Consider the following 14,476-nt stretch of genomic DNA (forward strand, 5'->3'; position numbering starts at 1 on the left):
CAATAGTGGATTTCAAAAATAAATTATGAGAAATGTAGTGGCTAAGCTAACATGAATGGCATACTGAATAAAATCAAAGTCTCATTATCATACCACATGAAAAGGAGCTATGAGCCCCTAAGTAGAAATGGTGCTTTTAAATTCTAAACTTTACTCTATAGACCATATATCAAAGCTTATTGAAAAGGAGAAATCTACTAGAAAGAATAAGGAATGAAGTCTATGTAGAAGTTAAGTTTCTTGCAAGTTGTCAAAGGGAAGTACGCCACTACTGAAGTAAGTGGAGTGGAAAAAGGCAAAGGTAACACAGATAGTTCTACTCAGAGTGCAGATGCATGGAGAGATAAGAAGCTTGAACTACAACGTCAATCTATGCGCTGCTTCCTTCATCGAGAACATCTTGCTAAACAACATGACAGGGAAGTCCTGTAAACTTAGCAGTGAACTAAATGACTTAGCCGCTTAATATTTGGCTATAAGCCTCTTAACAGCTCATAAACCAGAAATAAAATCTAAGATAAGTAACTAGGCCACAAACATACTTGGAGTAGCCCTGCAAAGCATTTCAAGATTCAAGTGATTAAAATATAACACTAAAATAGGTCATATGCTTGTCTAATAGAAATAAGTTGCAGAACAGAATATTAGAATTTTAGGGTATATGTATTTTTGTGATTTATTTGATAAATTGTATCTTTAACATAAAAATTTTAAGTAATAAATGTCTATTTGCAATGTATATTTCTTTTGGGGGCAGGTAAAATGGCACTTTATCTAATCTTGAAGAATTGTTTCTAATGAATTCCTCACACACTGTCGAATAACAAAAATAATAACATTTAGCAATGAGTTTGTTGCCCTTTATTTAAGGGAAGAAATCAATCCATGGATTGAAGGCCTCATAAACAATGGAGAACTTTTCCAAAAGGATTTTGGGCAAGAGCAAGTTTCACATTCAAACCAGCAATGTGGAAACAGAGCATGACTGACTAGAAGTTTAGGGATTTCCTGGTAAGGTTAGAAAGTCCTTTTTTCTAGAGTAGATAAACTAGTTAAAGCTGATTCAGAGGATTGTGGTTGGTGTATGTTAGTTTTCCTAATCAGTAAGGCATTTCCCCTAAGTGCAGGTTGATTTAGGTTTAGATCCATGATGTAGGTGGGGCCACTGGGGCAGCCTTCATTGTGTGGATCCCCATACAGGAATTTTTTTGTCAACATATACAAAATTTCTATAGCAAAACCTGAACTCAGGAAGAGTTTTTCTAATGTAATATGAAACGTGTTCCTCCTATCATCTTTGAAGCCAACATTTTTTTTATATGTGTATTTTAGCTATGAATATTAGGTCATTCCATATGAAATCACACAATGCCAAGCCCTTAGTGATGATAAGTCTGAGGAATGTATTTTAATTTTTACACATTTGTTAAGTAACAACTAAATTTTAAGTGTGTTTATATTTTTTATCAACTATGAGAATCATTCTTGAAACACTTACCAGCTATGTTATCATTTACACAATTTTGTGGTTCCCTGACACTTGCCTCTGAATCACCAGTATTGTTCAGAAGTCCGTGACTTGCTCTGTGGTACAAAGTCAAATCTCTCTTCTGCAAACTTCATGTTAAAAATCAGAGAAAGAATGTTTGTTTTTATTTGTACAAATCCACATATTACCTCAAGATTTATTTAATCATACATAAGCTATATCATTTTTCAGACAATATAACTTTAACTTGAGTAGGATTTACTCCGTACTTATCCATTACTTAATAGCAAATGAGAGATTTACTATTTTATCTAACATAATATCCATTCTTCAATATTTAAAAATGAAATTATGTGTATTTCTATCTCTAGATTAATGCGGGTTAGATCTTGGCTCTAGACTTCAAGTTTTCAGTTTATTTCAAACCATAGCAAAAATTCCTCTTACATATGCATGTTTAAGAATGTAGTCCAGATGGTCTGAAAACTCGCTAGTAGTGAGTGCATGTATTGGCCCTTCCAGTTTCAATTTTGAGATTTCCCGTGGTCATACTATCTTTATCTCATCTGACTGAGAACTCTTAAAAAGAGTTACAGCCTGCAGTAAATTTATGAGAATTATGTCGCTATTTTTTGAGGTAGGTTAAATGTTTGATGCTTAATAAATAGGTTAAATAATTTCAGAAAGGAAATAAAACTCATTGTAACAGGGTCTCATATTGATCTTATGTATATTTTCTTCCAAGGTTTAGGCATGTCTAGGCAAGTACGGGGAATAATAGCGTGCCTTCCTGCCCTGTCCCCAGGCTTATTATTTTTATATAAAGGAATAAAAGACATCTTGAGAGAGAACTCACTCAGAAAAGACTACAAGTACATAAGTGCAGCTAAAAAAAAAAAAAAAAATTGTGTCTAAGCTTTGAAAGAAGGTTTAATTCTCAGGGTATTATAGTGCCTGGCACTCATATTTTCCTGTTTCCATCTCCTGAATCATGAATCAATCTTAAATTGAGAAACCTGTAATATGAGAGTGAGAAAACAACAAATCTTTGCTTTTACAATCCAGTGCACACTCTATGCAACTTTGAGAGAACAAAGTGGTATTAGGATTTCTGACAATGTCTGCAGGACTGAGAGTTAATACTCTCAACGTCAACAGCATCAGAAAACAGCACAGTATAACTAACTTCTTAGGCATGTTCCCCATTGTTGGCAAAGATATTAGCAGTCTTAATCAGGACCAATAATGGCCCCAGTGGGCACCAGCTGCTACCTTGCTGCTTCTGACATTGTCATCAATCGGTTGCAGAAAGAAAAGAGAAGTTTCAAAATTACATAGGGTAGAGTCAGGGAAAGACATATTTCTGATTTCTACTGTGACTTAGCCTACAACTCCCACCCTTCTTCCAGAGCCCATGGCTGGATAAATAAGTGATATATTATTATAATAGTGGTAGAAATAGCATATGGAATTAAAAATAGTATTCTTTGCTGCTTTATTTTGATACGAACTCTATTTTATGGACTCAAATCAAATTATATGAATATTATAACTCTAAAATGTAAATAATATGAATATATTAACTTTTTGTTTGTTGTTATCCCAATAAAAATAAATATAAATATCATGAATGTTTATACACTATAATTAGGCAAAATTTTAAGGACAACTTTCCAAATTGAGACATTTTCTTCAAATATCCCTAATATCTGATACATCAGGGTCAGAATAGAAAATCTCAAGACAAAGATAAGGTTTAAAACAATGCTTGCTGGAGTTACCGTCGTGGCTCAGTGGTTAACAAATCTGACTAGGAACCGCGAGGTTGTGGGTTTGATCCCTGGCCTTGCTCAGTGGGTTAAGGATCTGGCGTTGCCATGAGCTGTGGTGTAGGTTGCAGACACGGCTCGGATCCCGTGTTGCTGTGACTGTGGTGTAGGCCGGTGGCTATAGCTCCAATTGGACCCCTAGCCTGGGAACCTCCATATGTCACGGGTGCGGCCCTAGAAATGGCAAAAAGAAAGACAAAAAAAACAAAAAACAATGCTTGCTGTGTCTCCAGAGAAATGTCCAAAAACTCAATAAACATTAGTGAGTACAACCTATTATCTAATTTAAAGAAAAATAAAATTCAAAAACTTCATTTAATAAATACCAATTTAATAGCAAATTCATTTAGTCCTTGGTACATAGGTACACAGTACACATTTAAAAATCTTTGTTAATTATACCCTATTAATGGATATAATAAAGGTAAGCCAGTCTGAAGTAAGCATAATACACGAATTTGGTTTTCCTTTGTTTTTAATCAATAGTTTCTGTTTTTTAGTTTTTTACTTCTATGTAAATTTGAATGGCAAGTCTTCTGACACAACACCATAACATTGTTCCATATAGGGAGATGTGACAATTTCTGTAGTTTCCTTTGTTTGTACTCCTCCCTCCCCAGACACTTCCAATTTCTAACATTTCCAACATTTCTACCCTCCCATTAGAATGACCTTCCCTCGAAACTCAGTAACTAGTGACCAGATTCATTTTAGTTATAAGAAAAAATATCTTTGAATTCTACTAAGCACACAATTTATTCAGAAATCCTTAATCAGAATTTCAGAACTCAAAGTGTTTAAATTAACTTATTCTTTAAAGATTAAAGCAGATTGCCTATCAGAAAAAGGAGAACTTCAAGTGAACTTTCTACAAGAGGCTTAAATCACCAGGCATTGATAAAGACTTTGGTTAAGGAGGAAAAAAAAAATCTTTTCAATAAATTAAGTATATGTGACTCAAATATAGCATCGTCTTATTCTAATTACATTTTATCACACAAATTAAAAATTTTTGAGTTTTTACTGCACCGAGAATGATTGGTTAATTATATCTGCTGGTTATGCAATTTTGTGGTGATAAAAAAAACCTATGCTCCTCTTTACTATAGTATCTTAATTGTTCATCTAAGCATCTAAGTTATCCCTTTAGTTGTATTTAATTTTTGAATTTCATAGTCAAAAATCAAATTATATTGCCCTTTAATATTTGTTTTTGATTCATGATTTCCTCTGAGAAAGGGCTCACAAAAAAGATAATCATAAGATATACATGACTTACACTTATATATTATATATATCTTTTATTATATATTACTTATACTTATGTATTATATATATATACTTATTATACCTGATAATTTGATAGTTATTTACATTCAATTTCAAAGCATATTAACAAGTGATGTCACTAATTCTTTCTACTCACATACAGTATATTATTATAACACAGTATATTTTTATAATGCACTCGTCATTTTCATTGCTACTATTGGTTATACAATTTAATACTGAAAATCCTCTGCTTATGATGTATTTTCAGCTGTTTTAGTTTCCCAAATTGAATTTCCTTTGAAAAATCCCCTCACTAATATTTAGTTCAACTGTAGGGACCATGTATGTTTCCTAATACAGTGATTTGATTATGTTAGGTGTTTAACAATGCATATTTTTGAGATATGTTAATATAATCTCAAACAGATTGTTCAGTAGTCAAAATTGCATATGCTCTCAAGATGATGTAGTAAAAAGATTTCTGTTACAAATGAGTAAAATGAAGGATCACATATAATAACTCTTAAAAGGATATATCAAGATACAAATTTTTTTAAAAATTAGAAAAGGAGGCTTTGAAGAACATTAAGATTTGCACATGTTTTCTTTAAGCAAATGTGCTGTGGGTATTACTGATATACTTAAATGATTTCCCAACAAAAGAGAGAAGACTACACTGTTTACCCTGAGGAATATTTTACAAGCTACAACAATCTTGAAGGCAATGCTTTTTTGGGGATTTTTAACTATTCAATAGTTAATTAATTAACAATTAATTGATATGTTAAACTGCTTTTAAAAATGTCCCTTATTAGAATATTTACATGATTTTCCACTCAAATTTGCATACAATAAACGTCTCAGCATGAAGTTCTTTTTTTAAAATTTTTTTTCCATTACAGTTGATTTACAGTGTTCTGTCAATTTCTTCTGTAAGACAGTGATCCAATCATATATATATATATACACACACACACGTATACATACATACATATATATATATATATATACATTATTTTTCTCACATTATCCTCCATCATGTTCCATCACAAGTGACTAGATATCCTGCTGTGCCATACAGCAGGATCTCATTGCTTAACCATTCCAAATACAATTGCTTGCATCTACTAACCCCAAACTCTTTAATCATAGATCAGGCAAAGCTACAAGAAAGATAAAAAATCAACATTATGGATGGCATATTTTTAAATGGTTGATTGAACTTTATAAAAATTAACAATTTCTGTTCTACAAAAAACACTGTTGAAAGAATGAAAGACAAGCCATTGTCTTGAGAAAATATTTCCAATGCATTTATATATAAATGTTGAATATCTTATATCTAGAATAAAAAACTTTCAAAACATACTAATAAAACACACAACCCAATTATAAAAACAGTTAAAGATTTGAACAGACACTTCATTAAAGAAAATATACAAATGGCTAAGAAAAACATGAAAAGATGGCATCTTTAGTAATTAGGGAAAATGCAAATTAAAACCATGATGAGGTGCCATTATATACTTATAGAGTGGCTAAAATTAAAAAAAAAAAAAAAGAGATTGATTATGCCAAAATCTTTCCAGATCAGAAGTACCATAACTGCCCTCTATTTATTGCTGGTGGGATTGCAATATGTAAACGTCACCTTGAAAAATATTTTGGCAGTTGCTTACAAATTTTAAAATATACTTATCAAATGCCCCAGCAACCTCAACCCAAGAGCAATGAAAATTTATGCTTTTGCAAAAACACTGTACACAAATGTTTGTAGCACCTTTCTTCATAATCTTCCCAGTGAAGACGACCTAACCTTCAATGGCGAATACATGAACAACTGTAGCCATACAATGAAATACTACTCAGCACAAAAAAGAATAACCTAGTGATACAAAACAGGTAAATCTCAAATGTATTCTGCTAGGTAAAAAAGAGCCAGATTCCAAAAGCAGAATCATGGATTATATGACTCCTTTTATATACCCTAATGGACAACATATGATACAGAAATGATAGGGACAGGAAAAAAATTAGTGGTTACCAGCAGAACATACCACTGTTTTGCATATTGTGTTCATACTAGAAACCCTTGCTATGGAATAAGGCAGAAAAAAAAAAAGAAAGAAAGAAAGAAATGTTATACAGATTGGGAAGGAAGATATAAACTGTTTTTATTCTGAGATAACATCATTGCTTATGTAAAAAATCTGAAGGAATTGACAAAAAATATAAACTTCCTGGAACTAATAAACAATTACAGCAAGATTGCATAAGATTTATATACTAAAATCAACTGCTTTCTTATACACTAAGAGTGACCAAGTGGAATTTGAAATTAAAAACACAGTACCAGAATTCCCATCATGGCTCACCAGTTAGTGAACACAGCTAGCATCCATGAGGTTGCGGGTTCGATCCCTGGCCTTGCTCATTGGGTTAAGGATCTGGCATTGCTATGAGCTGTGGTATAGGTTGCAGATGCGGCTTGGATCCTTCCTTGATGTGGTTGTGGTGTAAGCTGGTGGCTATAGCTCTGATTGAACCCCTAGCCTGAGAACCTCCACATGCTGCAGGTGTGGCCCTAAAAGACAAAAAGACCAAATAAATAAATAAATAAAATAAAAAAACACACTACCATTTGTATTAGCATCCCCAAAAGAAATATGTAAGAATAAACCTAATACAATATATACAGTATGTAAGTGACTAAACTCTAATGAACAAAATCAAAGAGGAACTAAATAATGGGGGAAATATGTATGAAAGCTCAATATTATCCTGATGTCAGTTCCTATTTTTTCTTTTTTTTTTTTTTTTTTTTGCTTTTTAAGGATACATCTGTAGCATATAGAAGTTCCCAGTTCCCAGGCTAGGGGTCGAATCCAAGCTGCAGCTGCCAGCCTATGCCACAGCCACAGCAACTTAGGATCAGAGCCGCATCTGCGACACCTACACCACAGCTCAATGCCAAATCCCCCAACCCACTGAGCGAGGCCAGGGATTGAACTTCAATCCTCATGGATGTTAGATTATTTCTTCCATTAGAACAATGGAAACTCCCTTCCTTTTACTTTTTTTTTTGCTTCTTCTCAACTTTATGTATATATTAAATGAAATCCCAATCAAAATCCCATCAAGCTATTTCCTGGATATGGACAGATTTATAATAAATTTTATATGGTAAGGCAAAATACTCCAAATAGTCAAGACAATATTGAAAGAGGAAAACAGAGTTGGAAGACTGACACCACCTGACTCAAGACTTACCATAAAGCTACAATAATCAAGACAGTGTGGTATTGGCAAAAGAATAGACAAATAGGTCAATGGAACAGATAGAGAGCCCAGAAATAGACCCACATAAATACAGTCAACTAGTCTTTGATAAAGAAGCTAAATAAATAAATAAATAAATAATACAATGGAGCAAAGATAGTATCCTCAATAAACAGTGAGGGAACAACTAGATATTCATAGAAAATTGAATATAGACAGAGACACTATATCTTTACAAAAATTAACTCAAGATTAATCATAGACTAAATGTAAAATGCGAAACAGTAAATCTCGTATAAAGTAACATAAAAGAAAACCTAGATGATTGCAGGTATAGTGATAACATTTTAGATCCAAGACCAAAGTCATGGTCCATGAAAGAAAGAATTGTTAAACTGGACTTCATTTATATTAAAAAGCTGCAGTCTGTGGAAGATAGTGTCAAAAGAATCAGAAGACAAACCACAAACTGGGAGAAAATATTTGCCAAAAAAAAAAGTCTGATAAAGGATTGTTATTCAAAATATACAAACACTCAAAATTCAACAATTAAAAAAAAATCAATGAAAAAATGGGACAAATATCATAACAGACACTTCACCAAAGAATATGAATAGATGACAAATAAGCACAAGAAAAAATGCTTCACATCATGTATCATTAGGGAAGCATAAATTAAAATAATAATTAGATACCACCACACACTTGTTAGAGTGGCCAAAATACAGAACACTGACAACACGAAATGCTGACAAAGATTTGGAGCAACAGGAACTCTTATTTACTGCTGGTGGGTATGCAAAACGGTACAACTACTTTGGAAGAAAATTATGACAGTTTTTTACAAAACTTAACATATTCTTACCCTACTATTCAGCAATCACACTCCTTAGCAGTTATTCAAAGGAATTGAAAACTTATTTCCACAAAAATCTACACTCAGATGTGTAAAACAGCTTTATTAATTATTGCCCAAACTCAGAGGAAACTAAAATGTCCTTTGGTAGGTGAATGAATTAATAAACTGTTGTAACTCCAGACAATGGATTTTTTTTTTTCTTTTTAGGGCTGCATCTTTGGCATATAGAAGGCCTGGGCTATGGGTCAAATTGTATCTGCAGCTGCCAGCCTATGCCACAGCCACAGCAATGCTAGACACAAGCTGCATCTGCAATCTATGCCTCAGCTTGCAGCAACACTGGATACTTGACACACTGAGTGAGATCAGGGATCGAACCTCCATCTTCATGGACACTATTTTGGGTTTTTAACCCACTGAGCCACAATGGGAACTCCTGTACAATGGAATATTATTCAGCACTAAAAATAAATGTTATCAAGCCATGAAAAGACATGGGAGAATCTTAAATGCATATTGTAAGTGAAAGAAGCCATCTGAAAAGATTACATCATGTAAGATTCCAACTATGTAATATTCCAGAAAAGGCAAAACTATGGAGACAGTAAAAGATCAGTAGTGCTAGGGCGAGGAGTAGGGGGGGGGAGATGAATAGGCAGAGAACAGAAGATTTTTAAGACAATGTTTGTACTCTGTAATGGTGGATACATGTCATACATTTGTCCAAGCCCATAGACTGTACAAGAATGAACAGTAATGAAAGCTATGGAATTTGAATAATTATGATTTGCCATTGTAGGTTCATTCTTGGTAACAAATGGACCATTCTAGTGAGTGATGTTAATGCAGGAGACTCTGTGTGTGCTGGGACATGAGTATACAGGAAATCTCTCAATGTTGCAGTGAACCTAAAACTACTCTAAAATTTTTTAAAAGAAAAAAAAAGAAGCAAATACAAGAAGTAGGTAGTATAGTATAAAAATTCCTATAGTTTAGGTATATGCACAATCCAGTTAGAGCAGAAAGTAATGCTAAATATGTCTGATATCAAACAAGTTATTTCTGATTAAGACAATTTACTGTAGACTTAAGTGTCCTCTGATTCAGACAACTCCAAAGAACGATACAAATTTTAACAGTTCCAGTTGTTATTTCTTGATCAAATCTCGGTAAATTATTTTTCTTTATCCCAGGTTACTGGATCACTTGCAGAGTGATCCTATAAGAAAACAATCTATTTTATCATTGTTTAATCCAACATTGCCTAAAAGTAATTGTCCACAATTTTAAAAAAAATTGTGTCTGGGGAGATCCTGCTGTGGTGCAGTGGGTTAAGGAGCTGCCGTTTTCTTTTCAGAGGCGTGTGTTGCTGCTGAGTCTGTACACTAGGCTAAGGATCTGGCATTGCTACAGCTGTAGTGTAGGTTGTAGCTGTGGCTCAATTTGATCCCTGAACAAAGAACATATGCCAGGGGTGTAACCAAAAAAAAAAAAAAAATTGTAGTAAAATCATGCTGAGAAATAAATGTCAATCACTTCTACTTAGAAACCTAAATATATGCTTTGCTGTTTATTTACAAAAATATTTTGAATTGTGGTCCATAGAATTTTCTGATTTTTGACATCTCTGCTCTGATCACTGAATCACTTTTAATTACTACCTTAGAGATTTTTAAAATGCAACGTGAAAACTTTATGTTTGATCAATTAAATTAATTGAAAAACTTGTGGAATAACTGCTATGTGATAGGTCTTATGTTAAATTCTAAGACAATAACATAGCATAGAGGCTCATTGAGGAGATAGTAAAGCTGCCGTGAAATACATATCCTGGTTGCTATGGTATTCTGAAGGAAAGAAACTGAATAAAGTCATAAATAAAGGGACATGTCAAATGAGAAAACCATAAAGGAATTTTTTTTTGTCTTTTTGCCTTTTCTAGAGCTGCACCCAAGACCTATGGAGGTTCCCAGGCTAGGGTTCTAATCGGAGCTGTAGCTGCCAGCCTATGCCAGAGCCACAGCAACACCAGATCTGAGCCGTGTCTGCAATCTACACGACAGCTCATGGCAACGCCGGATCCTTAACCCACTGAGCAAGGCCAGGGATCAAACCCGCAACCTCATGGTTCTTAGTCGGATTAGTTAACCACTGCACCATGGCGGGAACTCCTAAAGGAATTTTTTAAAATAATCCAAAATATTTTATTTCTGAACTATACCTCACTGGAAGAACTTTTATATTTTATCTTGAATTCCACTGCTCATTATTGCTTTGCTATCAGATAATTCAATAAGCTGTTCTTCAGAGAAGTCAAAGTCTTGTCGTCTATACTCTTTCCCTCCCAAGATCCTGATTTCTATTTGTATACTGAATAGGAAGATTTTGTCTTCTTTTCATAAGCTCTTCATTCCAATTATTTGCTAAAATTATATCCTCAAGTACAATTCATCTTAAACTCCACTTTATTTTATTTCAAAAATTTTGAATAACTCAATCATCACAAATCCAGTGGCCATGAATACAATGAACTACACTGAAAATTTCAGTGTTATTATCAAAATTATTAAGTTTTAAGTAGATTTCTGTGAAAATTTAGTCTCCTCTGGGACAAGCCTGTCTCCAAGCTATAGATTTGAGCAGTGCTATAATTTGTGGCTAGAACACGGGTGTACTTACCCCATTTGGTTTAGATCTGACAAAACATACCTGACACATTAGGGTGAAAAGACATAACACGTTGCACACCGTCTTGAGGAAAATGCTTCAACTAAAAATGATTTTATTGTGTCATTTTCTTTTCTTCCTTTTGGTTTTCCTTCCTATGCCATTTATTCTAATGGGATTTAACTTTGAAAGCTGGAAACTTAACTCCCTTTTGTAGACTTAGCTTAATTTATTTGACCTATTTTGCTGCCTTGCTTTCAGTTTTAGTTTCCTGGGTAGACATGTGCAAGACACTGAGGATTGTTGTTCAACTTTAAATCTGCCACCTGATTTCCTGAAATAATCACACCTACTGTTTTAGTGTCCTGGTGAAAATGGGGCAGGGTTTCCCATTTCTAGACAGCTATTCATAGAATCATAGAATAGTAAAAACCTTCAGAGGTCATCTGTTTTCTTAGTTTGCTAGAAAGTTTTTTTCTTCCTCAAATATTTCAGGACAAGAGAATCACAAAACTTAGCCTTGAATCAATTCTGGACCACATAATCATAAAAGTCAATTGCCCTTCCTTCATCATGATATATGGAGGATATAGTATTGCATCCAGGTGCTAAAACAGGGTCAATATTTCTACAAAACCTGAAAAACCTCGCAAGAATTTAATGGTATTGATTCTATAAGTAGCACCATGTAAAAAATAACTAGATAGTCGGTTGACTGAACATATCCTGGACAAGTGATATTACTAGGTCAAATAAGTTGGATTTTGTAAAATAACTAAGAATGAGATATCCATTTGTCTAACATCTAACAAACACAAAGCCTGGAACTTTTTTTTTTTTTAGTCTTTCTTTTTTGTTATTGAGTAGCCATTGAGGCTACATCATGATTAAAGAACGGAAAATAAATCATAGAAACCTAAAGCTGAAAGGGATATTGAGGATAGAATAAAACTAAGACCTAAAATTTTTAGACAATTGATCCAAGTTCACTTGTAACTAATGAGCAAAACCATGACTCAGATATCACAAGTTAACATGATCTAGTTCAAAGAATAAACTGAAGTTAGGGCAAATAAATAAAATGGTTCCAAGAACAGGCAAATCTGCTCCTTAATTTGTTATCAAAACAAAGTAGTAAAAGAAAATACTTCATCGGTGAGTCACGGCTCATGTTTGGACAGTCAGAATAACTTTTCACTGATGTGCATTCTTCATGGTTGGTCAGAAAGGGTTGTGGCTACTAATAAAAGCAGCAGGTCTGGAAACCATAGTGGATGAAAAGTGAAGACAGGTGAGTATCTGGATGAGTTTCAACAGGGATCTTGGAGTAGATCCTAATGGACATGAGTGCAGAATAGACAAACCTTGAAACAAAAAAATTACATATTCTTATTAAGTATTTAGAAATCTGTTCATTAGTATATTTTTCACAGTTTGATACATGCATTACCAGAATATTTCTTGCCATGCTTATTGGGTATCTTGGATCCCTATGTAGATCATCGTTTTGTTTTGTTTTTAAAAAGGGCTGCACTCATGGCTTATGGAAGTTCCCAGGCTAGAGGTCAAATTGGAGCTGCAGCAGCCAGGCACAGACACAGCCCCAGCAATTCCAGATCCCAGCTGCACCTGCAACCTACTTGCATCAACACTGGATCCTTTAACCCACTGAGCAAGGTCAGAGATCAAACACATATCCTCATGGATACTAGTCAAATTCTTAACCCCCTGAGTGACAACAGGAACTCCTAGATCATCCATTCTTTAGAGATTTGTCAGGGGATTTCTTGCCATCCCTTTTTGCATGTGGCTTGTGATAATGCATTCAGGAATTCAGAAGTTTTGAGTTCAGAGTTCAGAGATAATTTCTATGTGTGCTTTATCTTAAAACATGAATTTTGCTACTAAGGATGATAATAATTTTGTTTGGCCAACTTAGTATTTTATACATATTTATCTTATCTATCACTGATTAGCTGGGTATCTAAATCACATAGACATAAAATTAAGATAGGAACAAATGCTTTATACATTCTGTCTCTTACATTTACTTTAATTCATCTACTATTTTATTTGTTTCCCTTTTAGTCATTTATTCAGAAAAAAAAATGATAAGACCTAAAAACATTGCTTCTCTGATGCAGTTTATTTATTTATTTTTCTTTGCGTAGAACCAGTCATGGCTTGCAGGATACAGTAAATCACAATCAAGCTATACTGGAAACATTTTTGAACTAGTAGACACATGGTTAATCTAAAGCATGAATGTATAGAATATGAATAGTAATATATAGTAACATTTACTTGTCATTTTATTTGGAAAGAAAAACTAGCCCTTCAGAGACTTGGAAAATGGAATATACAAACATAAGAAATAGAAAATGATTAATGTTTCCTAAGCAGATCACTCAAATTTTTAGATTCACAAACATCAGATTTTCAAAGAAAAAATGAAATATTCAATAAGTATTTCTCGAGAATTTCCTGGGCATGAGCTTCTTTGCTATATGCTGCAAAGCATAAATAAAAAAGTAACATGCAATCCCATTCTAATAACATATTACAACCTATAAGACCATAAGAGAACCTTATAAATAAATAATTGTTTTTAAAAAGGCAAAATAGGTAAAGTGCTAGTGATAAGTAAATTTCTATGGAGTTCAGGCTTTACAGCTTCTTTTCAAAAACCTCTTTGGAGAAGCAGTTAATAAAATTAAAACATTTCTTTCTTCTGTGTAGCACACAGAAGACATTAGAATGTACATTGTCTATTGTAAAGAGAATAATAGGATGAGGTTGGGTAACAGAGAGATGGCAGTGAGAAGTATTAGGAAGAGGATAAGTTGAGCAGGTGAGAGATCCAAATATTGGAAAAACATAGGGGTGGTGATGAATGCAGTCAGAAAGACAAAAATAGGGACCTGAAGAATCCAAGAAACAAGGAAGAAACATGAAAGGTGCCTGCGGCACAGTCACAAAGGATGGTTATAGGCACTTAGGTGAACAGTCTCCAAGTCATCCTACTCCTCTAAGCTTTTGTTTTCATCAATGATAAGAGCCAAAATTCAGTAAACATTTTTA

This window comes from Phacochoerus africanus, chromosome 13, assembly GCF_016906955.1.
Source record: "Phacochoerus africanus isolate WHEZ1 chromosome 13, ROS_Pafr_v1, whole genome shotgun sequence".
Taxonomy (NCBI): domain Eukaryota; kingdom Metazoa; phylum Chordata; class Mammalia; order Artiodactyla; family Suidae; genus Phacochoerus; species Phacochoerus africanus.